The 22,791-nt window shown below is 53.6% G+C and overlaps 1 protein-coding gene across 4 annotated transcripts in view; it reads left to right on the top strand.

Moving 5' to 3' along the window:
• ATOSB (atos homolog B) overlaps positions 1–22,791 on the top strand; it is a 33,912-nt gene that overhangs the window by 671 nt on the left and 10,450 nt on the right. For 2 of the 4 annotated variants that reach the window (XM_072359953.1, XM_072359952.1), the window contains exon 2: positions 2,619–2,701. The gene's annotated coding sequence lies outside the window, so the exon portion shown is untranslated. Of the gene's footprint in view, positions 1–2,618; positions 2,702–19,286; positions 19,534–19,935; positions 20,098–22,791 lie in introns of those variants that run through there. The other 2 variants (XM_072359955.1, XM_072359954.1) reach the window with 2 other exon arrangements.

Below are 22,791 nucleotides of genomic sequence, written 5' to 3'. Positions count from 1 at the left end.
CTGGCAGCTCCCCGGCACCGCAGCGCCGGTCGGTGGGACTCCGAGCGAGTCGGAGGGGCGGCGGGCAGGAGCCGGGCTCTGGGTCACGCTGCGGTTGCAACGCGGCTTCGGCGTCCTCTGGCTCCCGGCCGAGGCTCGCGGCCCTTCACGGCTTGCTCGGAGCCTGTACGCCAGAAGGGCTTCCTGCGGGAAGGGAAACTGCTGGCTTTGCCCCGTGCCGGGTTTTGGGAGCGCTTTCAAGCACAACTTGGCAGCAGGCTGGGCCAGGGAGCTCCCTGTGCTCTGTTCTTCCTCAGGATAGCTTTAATCTTACCTGTGGGATCGTTGCTTTGCCCTGACAGCCTCATCGGTGCTGATCTCGATGCCCAAGCCATGTGTGCTCCCTGCAGTACGTGCTGAGCTTTCCCAGCCCGCATTCCCTTGGCAGTTTCAGGTCTTCTCTGTTCCTGAGTACAGGGATAGGGGAGGGAGCTCCCTCACCAAACTCAGCTGGCCTCGAAAGAGAGGGCAGCCCATAGGCTTTGCTGTACTCAGCCCTGCTGTGCTGCTAGCAGAGGGCATGGGCACCCAGACCTGTTCTTTTCAGGCTTAGTCACAGTTCCTGAGTCTAAGGGCAGCGTGAGGGGGTGGCTGCTGATTTGACTCCTGAAAGTCAGGGTTCCAAGGCTCAAAATGGCACAGGCTGTTCAGAGGACCTGTGGGTGCTCCATCCCTGGAGACATTCAAGGCCAGGTTGGATGGGACTCTGGGCAACCTGATCTGGTGGGGGCAGCCAGCCCACAGCAGGAGGTTGACCTTGAGATGCCTTCCAACCCAAACTATTCTGTGATTCTGAGTCTCCCAACACATCCCCGTTCCTTTCCCCAGCTTTATTGTTGTGGGCTGCTTAATCTCTCCTCCCGTGAGGTTTGGTAGCATTGTCACACAGTGAGGATTTCCATGGTGTCTGGGGGTCCAAAGTGTTCTCTGCATACAGGATGTGTCAACCTATGTACATGACAGAAGGTGAGAAAGGAAAGGGTGAAACCGTATTGGTTTGAAAAATAGCATTCTCATGAAGGCGGTCATCGTAACTCTGTTGAAGTTATTGAATCCTTCCATGGTTGGAAGGCTTAATGAGTCTGAAACTGGACAGGTGTGAAGGGCAATGTGGGTGAAATCCCGAAGGGAACCATTTGTATGTTAACAGATGGCTCACAGAGAGTGTCACTGTGGGTGATTTGGCAGTGAAAGTCTTCCATGGGGGATTCTGATTGCTTTCCACCTGGCACTGCACCCAGCAACCCTTCCTGTGGTGGATTGTGTGGGCCCCTGTAAAGCAGCTGCACGTTTTCCGTCCATCCTGTTTGCAGCACCTGGACCCTCTGCTCCCTGGAGCCATCTTTTCTGACCAGCTCTTCTCCTTTGTTTTTCCGTTTTGCTGTTTTCAGTGAGCAAGTCAGGTGGCTATAAGCCCCAGGGAACCTGGTCTCACAAACCCCATGGTTTGCTGTTCTCTTTGACTCAGAAGTTTTGTCCCTCCCAAATCTTCTTACTGGTGATGGGCAGTGCAGTGTCCTGGCAGCACCTCTGCCGGGGTGCTGGTGCAGATTGACCTGTCAGTGGTGTAGGTATGGGTACCATCAAGCAGAGTTTTTCTGGGTACCTTTGTGATCATTTCACAGGTTGGTGCCCCAGGAAGCCAATGTAGGGTTGCCTCTCTGTGTCTGAGAGCTGCCCCCCATCCCCTCCCACCTCCCACCCCATGCTTGGCAGGGCCTTGGCAGCGCAGCCACTTGGCAGCAGTTGTTGAGGTTGGAGATGCAGGGTGGTACCCAGGGCTGGAGAGCAGGGCTGCCCTCTGCCAGCTTCTGCTGATTGTCCTGGTGGCTTGTGGAACTCCGGCCTTCATTTTGAGTAGTCTGGTCCCATCCTGGTTTTCAAGGACTTAGGTCTCACTCTCGCACAGCACTGCCTCTGTAGCCTATACTTGCCTGGGGAGGAGTCTTAAACAGCGTCTTTGTGGCAGTTCTGGCTGGCCTCATGGAGGCTTCTGTTAAGCAGTTGCTGCTTTCCCCCTATGCCGTAGCCTGGGAAACGCTGCAGTTTTGGTTGCATGAGTTTGAATTGCCAAGAGCCCCAACTTCCCCAGCAGTAGTGTTTGGTCCTTTTCTGCCTCAGTTCTGTTGTGAGGTCTGGTGGGCAGCCTGAACAGAGCACAGGGAGCCTAACAAAGTGCCTGCGCACCTACAGAGGTGGAGCAAAGTGCAACTGTATAAGTAGAGAGGAATAACGCCAGGGCGTCCCACTAAGATAAGGGGCACAACTGCAGCAGTGGTGTCTGAAATCCAGCTCTGGCTCTCTGAGGAGAACAAGCTGGACTCACATGGGTGACTGGGGTGACAGTGCCAGGGGCCCAATTGTAGGGGCAGCCTTAGGAAGGGTGAAAGAGCAAAGAGAATCATCACAGGACTGGGTTGCTCAGGGTTTCTCAGCTCTGTGCACGTGCTGTCAAACTTCGTGGCTTGGAATGTGAGTGGGTGCTGACCAGACAGTGCTGGGAAAGTTGTCTTGTGCAGGCAGATTATTTCTCTCCTGAGTCTAACACATATCTCTGCACCTTGCCTTTATCTTTCCAGGTGGCCCAACAGAGCCAGAACAAGCATCCCCAAAACCACGCTGCAGATGCCGAGAGCTGCTGTTCTGTTTTGCCTACACTCAGGTTAGCAACTGTTCAATTGGTGTTGTTTTTTTTCCTCCTCCAGGACTGTTTGAGGAGACCTGGGACCACAGTGCCTTTTTCTTGCCTTTCCTCCATCCCTCTATGCAGCAGGTGTTGCTGGGCTGACAGAGCCTGGGTGCCTGTCACCTGTGCTGCTAAGGCTGTTGAGCCCTGCGCAACATTGCAAGCTCAAGGGCAATGTATTTTAAGCCCTTGGGAACTTGCTGTCTGTGCTGCTTGCTGAACTTGTACTTCTCTCCGCCAGCAGCATTGAGCAGGAGGATTTCCCAGCTGCTAGTTTCTGCTGCTTGCTGTCCTTCACCTGAAAAAATGGTGCCTTGGGGGAACTGCAGTACGGAGCCTCTCTGCCCAGAGCTCAGGTGCAATTTGGCCAAAAAAGATTTCAGAGGGAAGCCATTGCTTAGCACACGTGACTGCCCAGGCTGTACAGCTCTTCCTCCAAGTGCCTGCCAAGGGAAGTTGGGGCCAGGCCAGAGACAAGTGGAGACTGGGCCTCAGGCCATCTTTTCTTTCCCATTTCCTTCAGCCAGATGCTGAAGTGGGACTTGCAGGCAGTAAGGCAGGGGTAGATTCACCTGGAACGTTAACAGCAGGGGAGGAATGAGTCCTTCATTCCTGTCAGCTCTGCATGAGCATTGCAAATTACCTGTCACGCAGACTGGTAGCAGCATAGCAGCCCTTTTATTTAGCTGAGTTACGGTGGTCACTAATGCTTGCTTCGTGCTGTGACTCTACATCTTTCCTAGTGATGGAGATGTATTATATGGCTACAACCAGCGAATAGGTGTGTTTTGCTGCCTGAATATCCGGGCACAGAACTCTCTCAGTGCTTGTCTGCTTTGTGACCAGAAATGTTTTAACATGGGGATCTCCATGTTGGATCTACTTCTTTTCCCCTCCCTGATAACTTGAGCAAGAGCTTTACACCTCCCCAAATGACAGACCTCCTATATGTATGTAAAGCAACAGCTTCTCCCACTGCCTGGTCATAGCATGAACCTCTTTTTTTCTGGTTTGGCTATCACCTAAACCAAATAATACCAAGGAGGTTATATTTGGGCTGGGTTAATCTTGTTATAGTCATAGAATCATTGAGTTTGGAAAAGACCACCAAAATTATCTAATCCCATCCCCATCGTGCCCACTAACACGTGTCCCTCAGTACCACTTCTGCACGTTTCTTGGAAGCCTCCAGGACGGTGACTCCACTACTTCCCTTGGCAGCCTATGTCAATGTCTTACCGCTCTTTCTGAGAATATATATTTCCTTACATCCAACTTGAACCTCCCATGAAGCTAATTTAATTCAGCACAGCTGGCAGTAACCTAGTATAGCTTGATGTCCTTTGAATAGATTTGCAATGTTTCCATCAGGAATGGGACACGATGCCCTGCTGGAAAACTCAACGAGCTAGTAAACCAGAGGTTATATGTTCAGCAGAAGATGTCTGGTCTAGCATTGCTCCCTTAGCCTGCTTTTAGACATTTAGGCTCCCACTGCCCCGTGGTCCTCTTCAAAGTAGAAACCTCCAGGAAATGCTCCTCGCCCTCCAGGTATGGGACCCACCAGTATTCACACTGGAGTTATGCAAGGAATCCACCCTGCCCTACCATCTCTACTGTAAGTAGGTTGGGCATTCAGAGATCCTGTTCTTGGGAGTGTTGGACTGCTGGATCCTTGTTCAGTTCTCACTGCTCTCGAGAATGGAGCAGAGGATCATCTGCTGGGGCTAATTTTCAGCCTCTGAACATTACAGATGTCCCTCTCAGCCCCTGTTTGTGTATAGTCTTGCTACATAAGAGCCTAGACTGCGTCCTAGACTGTAAAGGTTTTGCAGATGCCTAATGTCTTGGGATTCAGAAGATCTTTGAATTCCTTACTTACCTGAAGTGTCTTACTCAAATCCTTTCCACATCAGATATAGCTGTGGCCTGTATATATTTCAGTCCTTGTACCAAGCACCCTTTGGACCTTTGCATTATCTGGCTGCCATCCTCCAGCTTTCCAGCATTCACCTGCCAAAAATTTAGCTTCCCTCTTGTTTGTGGTAGTTGGTTCCTGCTGCCTTGGTAGATGCATCCAGCACCAATTGAAATCTTCTGCAGTACCTTTGGGTGTGGATGTTCACCCAGGTCCATGAGAGCTGGGCTCTGTCCTTCTCTGCATGGCCAGTTGTCCGCACAGCATCTGCTGCTGACTTCCTCCTGTCTGGCACAAGGTGAGACCTCCTGGCCTCTCCCTTGTCTACATACACAGGAATTCAGGGCATCTCTGAACTCTGTGGTTTCTATTGCTCAGGCATCTTGTTGTCACCTGAGTGCTGTGCGAGGATGCATCTGCAATTTTGGCCCATCTTTATTTTTAGCCTGTATGAGACACATCTGATGGTTTCAGAAGGAAGTTGCACATTCTGAGCTCTGTGACTCATCCTGGATAAGAACCAAGGCTTCTGCCCTAACCATCAACTGATGTAACCGGTTATGGTGGCCCTGTTCATCCTGGGGATGGGCAGAGAAGAAGCAGCAGAGGGTAGAAAAGCAGAACTTTCAGAAGTGTTGTTTTATTCATTCTGTTATTAAATTCATCCACATGAAGGTATTAGGTGAATACCTAATATAATATTCACACACACACACACACATATATATAATGCATATATTGTGTATAGATTGGAAGGGTCCTTTGTCTTTCCTTGCATCTCCCACCTGTGTCAGAGGAGAAGGAGCAAGGAGCTGTGCTCACATGCTGGGCTGAGTAACCATGTAATTCCATATAGCAATAGCAGACAACAGTTTTTAAGACAGAAAGCAGATCTGCATCTTGTCTCCAGTTCAAGCCACAGCGAGGTTAAGTGTGGCAGCACAGAACTTCCTCCTCCAGTGGAAATGGGCTGGGACTGGAAAGTATAGGCTTGCCATCCTCAATATATCTGCTGGGCTTCTGCAAAAAGAGCCTAGGTCTTCTCTTTCTGTACAGCCTGGTGCTGCCACAAGGTAGGCAGAGCTGGGCTTTTTGAGGTGCAGATAGCCATTCTGTGTCAGGGACAGGAGCTCTGTGTCCCCACAGGGAGGGCGCCTGCAGTGCAAGGACACGTGCCAGCCAGCTGGGGTGATATGGCTGGGTCCAGTGTGGGCACCCTGTGGGTTGGGACAATGGTTTGTGGGGGTGGCCTTCCCCCTCTGCCCCCCTTTCCCTCCCTGGCAAGATATGTATCTTCTGGGGGTGCTGTCAGATGCCATACTGAGGTCTCATGTATGGGGTGGTGGAAGTGCACAGCACAGCCTAGGGGAGCAGAGACAAAGGAGGGAGGCAGCAGGCTGTGCTGGGGGGATTGCCATGGCAACCCATGCTTTCAGCAGCCCATGCTGTGGCCGTGCATCCTGATGCAGGCCTCGGCACCCCCAGTTTCCCAAGGCACCTACAGCTGCCATCAGCAGGCCCTGGGTGGGGAGCAGGGCGCTTTGTCCTCTCCTTCTCCCCTCAGTGGTTGTTCCAGCTACAGCCTGGAGTTGCAGAGCAGGCCTGGCCGGCAGGAAACCAGTCACCTGAGCTTCCCACTGAGTCATGGAGGGCAGTGTCATCCTGCTGCCTTTGCTCATCTGCAGTTAATCGATGGGCCCAGCAGTACCTGCATCTTCTGAGGGAGCCTGGCCTGCCGCGCGCCGTCCATCTCGTGCAGCCGGTTTGCCTTGCTGCAGGGTAGCTGTGCTCGGGTGGGAGCAGGCTCTCTGATGAGCCCTGTGATATGGCGTGGGGCCCCTGGGCAGGTAAGGGGGCCATTGAGCACTTCTGAAGCTGCTTTTGGGCAGACTCCCTGCCAGGCACTGATTGGTGGTACTGAAGGAAGCAGAAAATGCCATCACCACTCGCTGTGTGTGCTGTCCTCTGTCATGTGCCTGAAGCCTTGGGTGCGGGCCAGGGGGACAGCAGTGTCGGGCAGCAGGCACAGCTTGCCCATCCTGACACAGATCGTGGTGTGAGCTGTAAGCCTCTCTCATTACACCTCCCAAAGGTCAGGCTGGCAGTGTGTTACAGTGCTCGGTCCCCAGTCCAGCAAGAGGCTTGCCCCATCTCCAGAGGATGCTCTGAGCTTTTGCTGGTCAGTCGTATGGGTTGTTATGAGGTTGTGTGTGCTGCTGTGTGTGCTATGGCCAGGATCTGTGCAGCTGGATGCGAAGGATGGCTGTCAATGAGCTGCCCAAACAGCCCTGTGTTCACATATATCATGGTCCTTGCCTGAGCTTCCAGCTCTGAAGCAGGGTACAAAGCCTCAGAAATTCCACTGAAAGCCATGTCACTGTTTGCAATCCATCATAACATCTGTGTCAGCTTTTGGATGATTTTACAACTTGTATGGGGTGCCCTGCCCTGAACAGTGCTACAGTTCCAGCCATCTTTAAACTCACAAACAGGCTGGGCTTTGCAAAATATGCCCCAGGCTCCAGACCATGGTGTTCCCAAGGGAAAGCCAACAAGCAAAGCTGGAACCTGAAAGCAGCCTATTGCAGATGTCTGCATACTTCCTCTCTTGGGCTCCCATGGAAGCTCCCTTCCATCACGAAGGGGAGCAGCTTGCTCTGTGCTGGAAGCTGAAGCTTCCTTTCCACAGGGGAAGCTGAGGCAGTGTTACCTGATGCTAAGGACAACTTCAGATCCACAGCCTGAGCACTGCTCTTAACGCATGTGATCTTCAGCGCTCAGTGTGAGAATTGGCATTGTGATATTTTAGGGGCAGGAATGAATGGCAGAAAGTGGTCAGAATCCACTGAGCTGAGCGGCAGTTCACTCTGACCCCTGTTTTCACAGCCTGTTTTCTCTGATCGTTCCTCCAGACAGAGGCTCCGGTGTGTGAGTGGTAGCAGAGACCGATGGGGAAGGCTCTGTGATGTGTGCGTGTTGGGGCATGGATTGCCAGTTTCTGGGGCAGAGAGTGTTATTTTCCATTTATTCAGCACCTTGCATGCTGAGATCCTTGTCTAAGGTTTTCAAGATTCTGGGCGCTGTGACCTGATGAGTTAGAACTGTGTCATCTTGGAAGCACTACTCCCTCGTTTTCTGTCTTTCCTTCTCACGCAGTATGTTTTTAAGCACAGCACAAAGGACCAGAAAAGCCCCAGGGCACTGGGGTCACGCACTTGGCTCCTGATCTGGGGAGGAGTTAAACGTGCTGCACTGGAATAAGCATTTAGGGAGAAGCAGCCAACAGTGATTTCCTCCTGGCTGAGCTGCGGTGTTGAGGTTCAGAAAGTTCCATGTGGGGTTATGTGCTGCACTTTGCTGCCATCACCTGCAGGTAGTCAGATGGGGAGCTGAGTGGTGTCACTGGGAATATGGCCAGTGTCCTTTTGGATATTGACATCAAGCTTAATGCTGCCGCTGCTGAAAAGGGTGCTGGGAGTGTCATCAGGGATGTGAGCAATTATTGGTTTCAGGAGGAAAATCTGCCTCAGTGGGCACTTCTAGCTGCATTCCCTAAGGTGTGAGACGATAGTCAGCTCAGTAGATAGCCCAGAGGCAAGTGGCAGTGGCGAGTCTGAGCTTTGCTTTCAGTTCATCTTCTAGGAGCCAGCAACACCCATCAATCACGGAATCATAGAATGGTTTGGGTTGTAAGGGACCTTTAAGATCACCCAGTTCCAACCCCCTGCTATAGCAGAGACTCATCTCACTAGACCAGGTTGCTCACAGCCCCATCCAGCTGGGCCTTGAATACTTCTGGGGCACTGCATCCATAACCTCTCTGGGCAGCCAGTTCCAGTGTCTCACCACCCTCACAGTACAGAATTTCTTCCTAATATCTAGTCTAAATCTAACTTGTGCCAGTTTAAAGCCATTTCCTGTCACTACATTCCCTTACAAAAAGTCGTTCCCCAGCTTTCCTGTCAGCTCAGGTCACTATAACATCCCCCCAGAGCCTTCTCTTCTCCATGCTGAAGAGCTCCAGGTCTCTCAGCCTGTCCCCATAGTGGTGGTGCTTAACCCCTCTGATTGTGACCCACCTCTGCACCTGCATATGTTGGGACTGTGGAACTGGAAGCAGTGCCCCAGGTGGGGTCTCATGAGGGCAGAGCAGAAGGGCTGAATCTCCTCCTTCAACCTGCTGGTCGCATTTCTGTACATGCAACCCAGGACACGGCCTTCTAAATACCAGCAGATTTTGAGGAACTAGAACATTCTCAGGCTTGTTGTCTCAGATTGGTTTGCTAGCCTTTCCCTGAGGCTGACAGCCTGCAATCTAAAGGTATTTGCAGTGATTTGTCCGGGCCATGTGATAGATCTTGGTAGAGAGAAAATGAGAACTGTGGCATCAAGCTGCCAGCCTGACAGTGCTCCTCTGGCTGTTGTGCCTGTTTCCTGCAACTGCAGGGCTGCTTCATGGCTTGGATTTGTGGAGGAAACAGACCTCAGGTTGGAAGTAGCCCTCCCTCTTTCTCCTGCGCAGCTCTTCCTGGTGGCTCAGTAAGAGTGATTTATTATTATAGATTATGGCTCTCTAATTCTGTTTCTTTACAAAATTCAGAGAGTCTGAACAGAATTCAGTGATGCTTCCGGTATGAAGCTTATATCAGAGGCCTGTCAGTTAGCAGGGGGTGTGGAAGCAAGGAGGAGCAGTTCTACCAGGAAATGCCTGTGCTCACTGCTTGGGAAGGGAAACGCATCTCACTCTTGGAAGCTTCCTTGCAGTACAGCTCCAAATGTTGCCAGTGGAGCTGCACCAGCAGTGGTGAGAACACTGCCCTCCAGAGCCTGGGAAAGGTGTGACCGAAGCGGTGGCATGGAGAAGAAAAAGTCAATTTCTGTTCAAAAGTGAACCTCCAAGAGGAGCAGCAGAAGGAAAAGGCATCACTTGTAATTCTTGTAAGGAAAGAGCGGAAAATTTCTGTTGCAGCGAGCCTGTCTGAAACTTGATATGTCTCAGATGTGTGTTAAGAGAGAAATGAAAAGACTGTGCTATAAAGTGATAGGGGATAATGAATTTAATCTAATATGTTGTGTCCTGGGAAATTGAGCTGGGGCAAGGATGTTGGCAGTGATTTGATGTTTTGTGTGGCAACAGCAGCAGATATCATGTGAAGACATTTCTCGGGGAGGGGGGTGGAAGGGTCTGCTCTTTGGAGTGCCCAGGGGGATGAAGCGCAGTGACCAGGGGGTAAGAGCCCAAGGCAAGATGCCAGGAGAGCTGTATCCTGTATCTGAGCAGTGCACTATAGTTGTGTGTCCTTCTGCAACGTGAGCTTTGCTTTCCCACTCGGTGACTCTACTGAGCTGGACAACGCTGTTGGGTGGATGTGGCAGGAGGTGACTTCCTTCTTTTTGTTTGGCAAAAAGCAACTGCTCCCCACATTGACTGATGGGCATCACTGCAATTTGGTTGCCGCCTCCATCAGGAACATGCTGTTGGGCTGAAGTCCACCCTACATCTCCCACTCCATCCCAATGCCCAGCCCTGCAGGAATGCTCCATGCTTGCCCTGTAGCAGAGAGACTCTCCTTGGACTGCCCAGGGGTGGGGTTTCCCTCTGTCCTCACCCCACTCGCTGGTGCTGGGTGCTGCCTGCCTGCTCCCTTCCCTGGGGCAGGGACAGCACACCATGCCTCAGTTTCCCCGTGACGTGGGCAGCAGGGAGGGGCAGAACCTGACCAGTAAGGGGAGGAGGGGAGGTTGCAGCAGCTGGTAGGAAATGACACTTTGGGGTGCTGTAAGGTGGCCCTGCCCCATCCTGTCTGCAGAGGTGGTGTTTTGGGGTGTGGTGGCGCAAGCCTGCCCTGTCTGCAAGCCTGCTCTGTCTGCTGCAGAGTTGGCAGTTTTGGGTGCTGCAAAGCAGCCCTGTCCCGCACTGCCTTCTCTTGTGGCAGGGAGCCTGCTTGGCCAGGGGAAACTGTCTACAACTCCCACCCCCTCTGCACACCCACAAGCAATCCCTTGACTGTGCCTTTTTCCAGTATCTGATTTATGGGCTGCTACTCCAGCACAGGCCTGAGCTTATCTGCACAGGCAGGGGTCAGGAGAGCTTAGCAGTAGTTCTGTGACACCCCTTGCTGCCTGTGCTTTGTTCCTGAGGGCAGGAACAGAGAGGTCCCTGCAGGGGGGACAAGGGATAGTCCACCCTGCTTCCTTCCTCACCCCTATTCCTTGCATGTCTGAATCTGACTGCTTAAAGCACATTTGGTAATAAACCAGAGGGCAAGCGCCACAAAGGGTTTTGAACTCATCTCCATTTCTCTGCAGAGTTCTTGCTTGCATTGCTTGGTAGTAGTTTCTATGGAGGATGAAGATGATTTAAGATGTCTTTTTTTTTTTTCTTTTTTTCCCCTCACTGCATCCTGCAAGCCACCAGCAGATGGTCAGTATTCTTCCGTTGTGGAATCTGCCATGGATGTTCTAACTGGCCTTGCTTCTGTGCAGATTTTGAGGCAGTGCCCCAAGGGTTAAACCGTGGTGGTTTAACCCAAGGGTTTGTGGCAGGAACAAAGCTCTCTTAAGGTTGGGGTAAGAATAGAGGGAATGGATTGAGCTTCTCACAGGGTTTTGAAATAGAAAGGCGGGGGAGACCCCTTTGCTGGGAGACAGCAACGCTGTTGGAAGTGGAACAGAGAGAGAAGAGATGGTGGAATTCAGTGAGAGTGGGTGCATAGGGAGCTTTAGGGCCAGAGAGAAAGCTCAGCTGTGAGCTGAAACAAAAGAGTACAGAATGCAGAGCCAGGAGGCCTGGGTCAGATACTCAGCTCTCACTTTCTGTCTGCATTTTGCAGTGGCTCCATTTTGTTTTTTTCCCATATCTCACTCCTTGTTGTGAAAGTGATCAAGCCGTGCCATTCCCGTCCCTGATCTCAAGGCTGTTAGTGATTGTTTGGAGTATCCTCCTGCACTGGAGAAGTGCTTTGCTGATCAGGGAGCAGCACACGTGGTGTCTGGGTACGCTCGGTCAAGGTGAGAGCATGGAACTGATCAGGGCAAAAGCAGCAGGATCTCCCCCTGGAGAAACAAGGGGGCTGATAAAATTGGAAGGATCCCGGTGTGAAGCTGGTTGGAAAAAGGATGAAAGAACCTACTGGAAGGGGAATGCTTTTGATCCAGGGGGAAGTGATGGGGCTGCATAGTCTGTTCTGGATACCCCATGGGGCACAGCAACAGAAGGGCTGGCAGAAGAAACTAGGGAAGGGATGACAGAATCCTCCTTTTCCTGCAGCAAGGTAGAAGGAGGACACGGTTCATCTCCATCCTGAGGCTTGACCGGTGTGAGCCAGCCCACCCAGGATGTGTGCAGGGCTGCAGGATGTGCTGAGTCAACAAGAGCATCCCCTTGCAGAGGGAGATTTGATCTGGGCTGCCAAGACAATAGGGGTTTGCAGCTTGCAGGAAGGGTGAGCGCCAGCTGCAAGCCACACGGTGGGCTTTCCAATTTTAGTAAACTCAGATTTGTGTTACTGACCAGAAGAGGAAGCCAGTCCTTACATTTCACAGGCTTGGTTAGCAGGCACTCAGCCATTCAGCTCCATCCCTCACCACGGGTATGCTCCCTGATCTAAGCTTTTATTTTAAGAAATTTCTGCATCTGATCCTTACATTGGATTGGATGACCTTGGATGTGATTTTTTGGAACAAAGGGCTGATGCTTCATTGTGCTCTGTCTAGGAGATGGAAAGTGGTCCTGGGGAATGCTCCACTAGTGCTGGTGCCAGCTCCAGCTATTTCATCTCCCTGGGCACTGGCAGAGAGGCAGTGCTGGGAGGGGAACAGACTCTGTCACAGGCTATGTCCTCTCTGGCAGCTCCATGGGGTCACTGCAGCCCCCAGAGCAGTCAGCTGCTTTGTTTTTTCAAGCACTGCGAGGAGAAACATGGCGAACACAGAGCTGCTCTGAGGAGAGCCTAGAAGAGAAAAGTCTGATATTGAGGCTCCTGGAAATGATAGTATCTGTTCACCTCAATGGATGTCAGACTAACAAGCTGTGTGCTCCAACTTTGTGTACTTACTGCTGCTCAGCAAAGCTGCTTAGCATCAGCATTCAAAATACCTGTGCTCCTTCTGTAATTGCCCCAAATCCTCGCTTCTCACACCGCCCTTTGGCATTTTGTTTGGCAGAAGCATGTTACTGACTCTGAGTCAAGAGAATAAATATCTCTGCTGATGGCTTCCCCCCTTGCTGCCCTGAAATGTGGTGTTACAAGGCAGTGAGGTCCTGTGATTGTGCCTCGGAGGGCTGCTCTGCTGGTCTTCAGCCGCATGGGCTGCAGAAGCAGGGCATGAGGCAGTTGCAGGGGATTGCTTAGCATGAGCTTTAAGATCACCTAGTTCCAGTCCCCCGCTATAGGCAGGGATGCCTCACGCTAGACCAGATTGCTCTCAGCCCCATCCAGCCTGGCCTTAAATGCCTCCAGGAAGAGGAGAATGGTTTAGCCTGGTCCTAATTCTCCGATGGAAGTGCCCCCCAATATGTCTGGGTCTGTATGACCCCTCTGGATATGTGATGTTCAACCACCTCATGCTATTGCAGTACCAGCAAAGCCTGTGTTGCTTCAGCAAGAGGAACAGCCTGGGCATGTGCTCCTTGACACAGATGGATGTGCTCTGCTCCATGGAGTTGCTTGTTGAGCCTGGTGTTCCAGCACAGCAAGCAGCAGTAATGGGTGATCTGCCTTCTGTCACCTCTGGAGATCAGCTGAGGAGCCCTTGGAAAGAGATGGTGGGGAGGAAAGGATGTAGAGAAAAGCCTGTTTTTTTTTTTGAGCTTCTGCTGTTGATGGAATTCCCGGTCTGAGAAATGGACTCATGGAGGATAGGTGTACGTGAAGCTATGCATCATGTACGTGGCTTTCACCATTCAGATTGGGGAACTGACCAAACCTGTGTGCACTGCAGGGACTGCATTGCTGGCTGATGCTGAGTTACCATAGCCACGCTGCAAGAAAACCCCAGCTCTCAACAAGCTCATGCCTGAATTGTGAAGGTATACAGTGTGGGAAGGTGTGCTGGGCTGTATCTAGGGGCATGTCTGTGCCATGCAGCGCTGGGTAGCCATTCTGCAACCAGAGGTGGGTCCAGCTGCTGGAGGGCTGATAAAGCCACCGGGTTCGCTTGGAAGGTAGCCTCAGAGCCCAGAGAAAACCTATCCCCAGCCTTGCTCCTTGTCTCAGCACATGGCACCACTCCCACTCTGGGCTGCCCTGCCACTTTGACAGGGTGCCACTGCTGCTGCCAGCTGCTGAGGGAGAAGGGGTACTTGGCACCAGCTTGCTGCCCCGCTGCTGCCTCACTGAGCTCGTGGCATTGCCCTACCACCCACAGATGGGTAAAATGGGTGAGTCAGGCAGGAGGAGGGGGTGAGTCAGAGGGCAGTGAGTCAGCAAGAAGCACAGGGCAGGTGCTGTTGCAGGGCTGGGCTTTCAGAGAGCCCCAGGGCCTGATGCAGGGTCTTCCTAGGAGCTGGGGAATCCTCAGGGTTCTGTTGCTGGCAACAACACGCAGGGTTCAGGCAGTGGAGTGGTAGGGACATGCCAGGATCTGGCTTGCCTGTGTGCCACACAGACCAAGCAGGTCTCTGCCCTGTCTGGATCCTGCCCAGAACCTCTCTTAGCATGGATGGAAAGAAAGAAATTATCCCAGCAGATGCACACAGGCACAGACACACTTACTTTCTAGACCGTGCATTTAGGATTCCCAGCTTGGGATGAGCTAGGTATTTAGCAGCAGGTGCTAAGGTGTGTGCTTGGTGTCTCTGACAACCAGAGCTTTGGGCCAAATACTTGAAAACGTGCCTCACTGTTTTTTGCACAGAGGTCAGTCTCTTGTTTCAATGTCCCTAAGGACTGTAAGGGTTTGCTGCTCAGGGCTGGCTGCAGGCACCTCCTGTCCTGACAACTGTCCAAAGGTGACTGGCTGCACCTTTGGCTGGGAGCGATGGGAATCAGTGCAGCATCCTTCAATGACACCTGAAAGTGAGACCATGGGGATGATGAGGCTGGAGGCCAACAGAGGGGCAGAAGCTGAGAGCAGTAGGTCTGTTTAGGCTGGGAGATGGATGGGGTTTGCCGTTGGCTTTGGAGAGGAGCTGGAGACAGACTGTCCAGGGAACGGTCCAGGAACAGAATAAGAGGCAATGGCACAAGATGCATCAAGGGAAATTCCAATTAGATGTTAGGAAAAAACTTCCTCATTGCACTTGAAATTGTCACAGATCACGTTTTGTTTTCTTTTTTGTCCTTCTCATGACCTTCAGAGTTGCTGCAGCATCACCCAGCTCTTTGCTTAGTCTTCATGTTTCATAGCTGGAGCACCTTTCTCCCTAGAGGACCATGCCATTCCCTCCCTCCTCAAGCATAAAAAGCCCATTTCCAACACCACAGTGGTAAAGCACAGTACAATAAACCATCCATTCTTTTCTGCTGGGAGTATAGACTGCTGAAGAAGATGCTAGCCCCCAGCTGCAGGGCTGGAAGTGCCTTTCCTATGGTGCCTGTCCCAGCCCTGGAGGCAGAGGCAATCAGAGGGGAAGGCACAAGGAATCTTTCTAAAGGCTTCATCTGCCTGACCATCCTGAGCAGATAGGGAGCAGATGGAGGCTGAGATGAGCCTAAAGGACTGTCTGGAAAGAATTACTTGCTCCCAGTATTTTCTGTTTCTTTGCCAGCCTTTTATTCTCATGGTTGCTCTTTTCCTGATCCTGTCCTTCTGCGAGGCTGGCTGCTGGCAGCCTCACCAGCCTTGTCTTCAGAAAGAGCTTCTCTCTGTGATTTATCGAGTCTCCTAACTTTGACCCTGGTGTCTGATGCTCCAGAAGGCTATGTCCCCTGCGCAAGTGCCAAAATTTAGCGCTTGCCCTGTCCTATCTGCAAGTGTAACAAAACAGAGCAAAGAGGCTATACATAGCCTAAGCAGAACTGACCTTCAGCAATAGCAACATGTGCCTCCCCATCTGGCAAAGGATGCCCCTGGCATTCAGGCTCCCCAGACACTTTTATGTGGGTTTTCAAGGTCTAGGATGTTCCCATGAGCCTCTGTTTGTCCCCAGCTCCCTTCTCAAGTTGTTCACCTCAGCCTTTCCCTTGGGCTTCTTGATGCTGGACTGCAGCTTGATGCATGTGCTGCACACTGCCTTCCCCTGGCTGCCTCTCCATGTTGCTGCTCAACACTGCTCTGGGCCCCATTGTGTTACATGGATATCCCTCATACTGTACTTGAGCACTGAGATCTCTGAGCTGGAGCAGCAGCAGCACAGCAAACCAGACTGCAGCAGTGGTGAGTAGGGTTTGTACAGGGACCCATAATGTTGTACAAAGACAGACACAGGGGCTCATGTCTGGGTCAGGAGCGTTGTCTGTGGATGCAGCTGTCCCATAGACATGCTGTTTGATGCAGGACACACTGACACACTAACAACTGGTACTGTGCCATCCCTGCAGGTTACACCTGCCAGATAATTCTAAGGGAGGTCCTCCATGACCTGAAGCATTGTCTGGGCCATGGTGTTCTCGATGCTGACAACTCCATCCAGCACTTCCATCCCAGTGCCCTTGTATCCCATGCTGTCCTTGAAAGGAACTTGTGTACTTGGACGAGGAGCTGGTTGCAAGATTGCACACAGAGTGATGGTCAGTGTTTCACTGTCTGGACGGAGATCAGTGACAAGTGCTGTGCTGTCGGGTTCAGTTCTGGAACTGATGCTATTCGTTATCATCAGTGACATGGACAGTAGAATGCAGTGCACCCTCAGCAGGTTGCGGATGACACCCAGCTGTGTGGTGCAGTGGACACAGCCGAGGGATGGGATGCCAACCAGAGAGACCTGGGCAGGCTGAGCAGTGAGCCCAGGTGAACCTCCTGAGGTTCAACAAATCCAAGTGCGAGGTGTTGTACCTGGGTCGTGGCAACCCCCACTGCCAGTACGAGCCGGGGGATGTAGGGATAGAGCACAGCCTGTCAGAAAGGACCTGGGGGTACTGGTGGATCCAGCTGGGCGTGAGCCAGCAGTGTGCCCTGCGGCCCAGCCAGCCAGCCGGATCCTGGGCTGCATCCAAAGCGTTTGGAGGGAGGGGATCCTGCCCCTCTGCTCTGCGCTGTGACACCTCACCTGGAGCACTGTGCCCACAGCTGGAGTGCTCAGCACAGGAGAGACAGGGGCCTGTTGGAGTGTGTCCAGGGGAGGGGCACAGAAATGGTCAGGGATGGAGCAGCTCCCTGCGAGGACAGGCTGAGAGAGCTGGGGCTGTGCAGCCTGGAGGAAAGAAGGCTGTGGGAGACCTGAGAGCAGCCTGTGTGGATCTAAAGGGAAGCTGTAAGAAAAAAGGGAACGGACTCTTCATCAGTATCTGTGGTGATGGGACAAGGAGAAACTGCTTCAAACTGAAAGAGGGGAGATCTATATTGGATATAAGGAAGAAGCTGTTTTCAGTCAGTGATGAGGCACTGGAACAGGCTACCCAGATTGGATGCCCCATCCCTAGAAACACTCAAGGTCAGGCTGGAGGGGCTCTGAGCACCCGACAGAGCGGTAGCTCTCCCTGCTCACTGCAGGGGATTTGGACTAGGTGACCTTTAAGGGTCCCTTCAGAGTCACACGATTCTATGATTTTACTTATATATGTGGTTGGGCAGCAGTGAAATTGTTAAGGTGATAGCTGTGACACCTCTTCCTAAATGCCAGCAGCTCTCTTGCTTTCAGTTCCCACTAGAAGGAGAGATTTTGCCTTTCCCTGAAGGGCACAGAACATTGAATTTGTGGCTGAAATACTCCTTCCTCGCAGTAGCCCTCCTGGATGCATGCAGCTCTTTACAGCCAAACATGTCCATAGCTCATCCTGGATTCTTTCCCAGGCACTGCTCTGGCCTTTGTAGCCACGGTGCTTCCTAAATCGCAGCTGGAAAAGGGTGAGCTGGGTGGGGCCCCAAGTGGTATCTCTTCCTCCCGTGCCACGTGGATGTCTCGCATGGGGAGAGGAATTGATGCTGAATGTCCCTGCAGCTGCTGCTGTCTTATCTGCAGGCTGCAGCTTGATGACGCCGGGCCGAGTGCCCCGGGCACCTCCCTTGGAGGCACTTACAGTAAAGGGAAGTGTATCGCAAGAGGGGTTGCGGTGAGAAGGGACGGTTCCCACAGGGTCAGCACTGCCTGCACAATCTTTACTACCCTCCTCACCGCAGGCGCTCCGACTGCTCCCTCTTCCATCTGTAGCTCTGATGCCTGTGTTCAGATTCACTCCAGGTAATGCAGCATCCCCTGGACGTTCTGCAGTAACTTGGCAGGGAGGTGGGGAAAGGTGATGCTGGTGTGGCTCTGCTGGATGGGAGCTGGGGTCTCGCTGTCTGGACTAAGGGGTTTGTGTCCAGGGAGGCTCATTATGGAGGCAAAAAGGGAAGTTTTGGGGTCAGCTGTGGCAACAGAGCACAGGCAAAGAGCTGGAGGCATGGGGGATGTATGCAGGGGTGCCATAAACACTGATGTTTGTGCAGGACAGGGCTGGGATGGGAACAATAGGCAGTGTGCTGCAGGGGGTGCAGAGGTGGGCTGCCCTGTAGGGTTAGGCATTGAGGGTGGTTGGAGGGCTTTCAGAGCAGTGAGGTCAGGTCATGCTCCCATGTGATGGGGGTGGATGGGCCCGGAATTGGCAGTAACTGATTCACCTTTCCTTTGGGGTCATGTTAAACAGGTTGGGATATGGTTCTTCAGGTCTTTTGATGCAACAGTAACCTTAGGGTGCTGTTCTGCCCCATGGCACATCAGAGACTCATGCTGTTAATCTTAGTGTCTGTGTATCACTTAGTGTGTCAGTGGTCCAGTCCTGCTTGGACAGTGACCCATTGGGCATGTCGCAGCATACAGCTGCCCTGCTCATGGCCCACGTGTGGGAGCAGAGCAGATGTGGTCCTGTCCCTCCACCAGCATCAATTTGGCTTTCTGTGGCCATTCAGTGAGTGGGTGACTGTGACAAATAGTAGAAAATCTCCTGTAGGTTGCAGCTGGCACCGAGGTCATGGATGGAGACACTGCTCTGTGCAGTCCCATGGCCGCTGCTCCCCGGGCTGTCACCGTGGGAGGACAGGTTGGGAGCCTGCCCTCGCGTCCCCGTGCAGGGTGATCAGGGACACGCTTCCACTGCAGGCATTTTCTTTGTCACTCCGGGGTGACCACCACCGCCGTGCCAGCACAGCGTCCCCCAGACCACGGCGCTGCGCTCACGGTGAAACTCGTGCCTGGCAGTGGGTGCACTTTCCCCTCGGGAGCACGCGGTGGTCACCCCGAGGCGGAAGGGCGCAGCGCCGTTCGGGGAGGAGAAGCCGGCCCGGAGGAATTTTCCCCTGGTGGCCAGCTGTTGTCCTGGGCCTGGCTCGCGTCCTCCGGCACTTCCCACCCCGCGCGTCCTCGGGGAGGGGACCGCGGCCGTCCCACCCTCCGTCCTCCCTTCGCCGAGCGAGTGGGTGCCACCGCGGGCTGGCGGGGGTGAGTAGCTGCGGTGCAGCCCCGCAGCATCCTGCTGCCTCCGCAGGGATCCTCTCGGGCAGCGGAGAGTTTTCCCCACCCCCAGCTCTGCCGCTGCCTCTTTGTTTTCTGGCAGAAGCCTCCGTGCCTTTTCATCGCCGTTGAGGCGCAGAGCAGGAGCCTGCATGTGCCGTGCGCGCGTCTCACCGGGAAGGCGACGCGGGCCCGCGAGCCCTCCGCGCCGCGCATCGCCCCGCAGGGGCCGGTGGGCAGCTCCGGAGGTCTCCTCTCCATGGGCTTCTCTCCCGGCCAGGCAGGGCACCGAGGCCTCTGCTTTCCTCCGCTAAACCCTCTCTCACGTTGGCAGCGGTTCTGCACCTTGCCACAAGTGGAGTAAGTTGGCTGGGGAGGGGACGGCCCCGGCCGGGCTCCACGCGGGGCTCTCCGTCGCGGCCCTCCGGTGCCGTCGCTGCTGCTGGGCAGACACCTGAGCGGAGCGGAGCGGCGCGGGGGGTGCGGAGCCGGCGGCGGCTGAGCGCTGTGTGTGCCGTGCCTGCCTCTCCGCCTATTCGATCGCACGACTTCCATCGGGGACTGAATTCCTGCGCTGGTTTCTGGGCTCGGCTCTTGTGAAAGGATCCAATTATTTCAGAGCTTTGAGCATCTCCATTTGCTGCCCACATTTGCAGCGCCCGGCTCTCTGCTGGCTGGAATTCCAAGTGATTAACGTGACTGTGACATCCCTCCTAGGGGTGTTATCTTTGCTCGCCGTTCTCCCCCCCCACCCCCCCATCCGTCCCCCTCCTCCAGCAGCGATCGAGACAGGCAGGCAGAGACAAAGGTCTGTCCTCAACCTGGGCTGTCCTCCTGCCAGCGGCTGCTGCATGGGATTTCCCCGCTCTGCGTGCTGCAGGTTCCGTGGGCTCCGGGTTGATCGCTGTAGGCTGCATCGCGGAGGTTTGAGCCTGGCTGGGCTGGGCTTGGGTGGGCAGGGGATGCTGCCGGTTTTGTAGAGCAGCTTGATGTTCCTGATGGATTTTAAGCTGCTTTTCATTCTTTGACTGTGCTATCCTGGGGGAGAGGGACAGCCGTGCATGGAGGGGAGGCTGGTATGGGGGGGTTGGACGTGGGGGAAAGCCGCACACAGGTGGCTGTCGCATATAGGATCTGCCTGCAGAGCCTGCCAGCCCCCCTTCCTCGCTGCAGGCTATTGTCAGTGTTGCTGCCGGTATGTGAAATGCCAAGGCAAGGTGTGTGAGGCAAACCAGGCTCCAGGGGTGAAGCCTCCAGGGTTCCTTGGAGAGCTCTCATTGTGTTCTCCTGGCTTGGTCAGGTGCAAAGGCTCAGCGTCTTCACAGCCTCCCATGGCACCTGTGTATGGAGCTGGGGCTGGGGAGGCACCGTGGGGTAGACCCCAGCCCGTGGTGGGGACTGGGAGTATCTGAGCATGTGGGGGTCTCTAACCCTTCTGAGATGTGCTGGGATGGTGGCTGAGGGAGGAATGGGGTTTGTTCCCAGTGGTTTTCAGGAGCTTAATACGGGCACTGCCTCTTGCCCCATCCTTGCCCAGCCCCTGAGCTGGGGCTTCCTTTCTGTTTTCTGTGCAGGGGCCAGCATGGAGTGAGGCTCTGCAGCTGCATAAATCTAACGTGGCAGCAGGCCTCCCTCAGAGCCCTTGAGAGCAGGGCTTGCCCTTGCAGTGGGATACTCCTTCTCTTTGCATCCTCACTCCTCCCCTCTGCCTCCTTCCCACTTCATGAGCTCCTTCCTCCCCAGCCTGAAGCTCAGGGGAGTGCCACAACCACCTCCACCCCACTCAGCCCTTCAGGCGCTGTTTGCTCCATCATGTCCCTCTCACTGCCTTCACTCCCATTGCCACCTCTCCCAGGGACCATGCTGAATGTGTCCCCATTGTCACCTATCTATATCTCTCCTGATGGTGGCATACCCAATCTTCGCAGAGGCCATGGAGAAGCCATTCTCTGATGCCTGTGTTGTCCTTCAGGGGTGTGCTGGAAACTTTCTGCTTCTCAAGCCCTGCTCTCAGCCTGTGCCAGGGAGCTTTGTGGCTTAATGCTTTTTGTGGTTAGGTTTCCTTCCTTTTTCTGGGTTCAGATAGGACCAACAGAGCTATGGTTTATCCTCCAGACAGTTGTTTTCCAGCAGTTTTCCATTGCCTTTTCTCTTGCCTTGTATTCTGTTCTGAGGGTGATTCTGTGCTTGCCTATAACAGCATCCCCTCTCCTTCTGTACTGCTTGGATTCTGCTTCACTCCCAGTGATGCTGCAAAGGTTTCCTTAGCACCGCCCAGGAGAGGGAGCAGCATAAAAGCCAGTTTGGGACTGCTTTTTTGATTTTTTTGTTGTCTGAAAAGCACAAGGATCCTTCTCATCCCCTCCAGCCTGCAGTCATGGTGCTCCGTCTCAGGCAGTGCAGATGCTCAGACCTGGCCACCTGCCCTCTGTAAAGCCCCAAGCGTTCCGCTGGGTGATCTTCCTCTGTCCCAGGGCTGCTCCTTGGCAGATTTTTTCTCCCCACTCTGGCAGAGCTGTTCCCACCCTCCTCACTTCCTTTCTGGCCCACAATATGTGTGGTGCAGAACAGTTAAAACAGCAACAGATCCTTTTGCAGGCTGCATCCCAGCATGCGGTACAGCTGCTGCATCGCCCAGCCGGGGACCCCTTCCTCTCCCGCCATCCTGTTCTGTTGCCAGCAGACTGAGGCCACAGTTTGTTTATCCTGTGTTCCCCCTGGATGTGCTAATAGGAATGAAAGCAGCAGGTAAGCCATGTCCCTGACCCCCAGACCTGGCTGTGTCATCCTGCGTCATGGTCTGGTGGCTCGTTGTCCCCAGGGAACACAGGGTCTCTGTCCCAGCACCTGGATTGTGCCTCCTTCCCTGCAGGTGCTTTAGCACCATGTGTCTTACAGCTGGCAAAGTCTTGTGCCCTTCCCTAGGACTGGCAAAGCTATCAGAAGAGGGGAAGGCTCTGGATCCAGGTGCTGGGAGAGCCCTGCAAAACCGCAGCTGGGGTGTGATCCTGGTGGCACTGCAGGGGGAATCTCTCCTCCTTCAGCATGTGGTTGATACAGAGCTCTGCCTGTGCACTGGCAGCAGCCATTCTGCTTCTCTGCATGCTGGGCTGGGGCAGATGACTGCCTTACTCATCTCCTTCAGCTGCCCTGGGAGCTGAGTGTGAGCAGGAAAAGCTCTTGCCAAGTTCCCCCTGTGGTCAAAGCCTATTCAGTTCTATTTCATAGAATCAGTGTGGGGTGTAACATCAGCAAAATCACAGCTGCTTGGGTGTGGGAGGGGCTGGACCTCTGGCTTAGACATGGGGAGCCCCATGTGCTGCATGCAGGGGTTGGTATCCATACTGTTCAGTGGGGCAGTGAAGACTCAAACCTAGTGCTGTCCCATCCAGGCCTCCAGAAGTGGGGTTCAGGAGTTGCCTGGCTTTGGCAGAAGAGAAAGATGAGACGTCCTGGTGATGTCTCCCCATCCCTGTTGTGGCTGCAGGAGTTCGGTCTCTCTGTGTTTGGACTTTCTGAGGTGGGATGTGGAGTGCTGATATTTCCCCACATGATGTTTTGGGCAATGGCGCCTGGGTTGACAAGGTGAGATGCAGCCCCTTGTGCTAAGAGCATGCA

This window comes from Excalfactoria chinensis, chromosome Z (genome assembly GCF_039878825.1).
Source record: "Excalfactoria chinensis isolate bCotChi1 chromosome Z, bCotChi1.hap2, whole genome shotgun sequence".
NCBI lineage: Eukaryota > Metazoa > Chordata > Aves > Galliformes > Phasianidae > Excalfactoria > Excalfactoria chinensis.
Note: the sequence above shows the minus strand (reverse complement) of the source record. Positions and strands in the feature narration are given on the sequence as shown.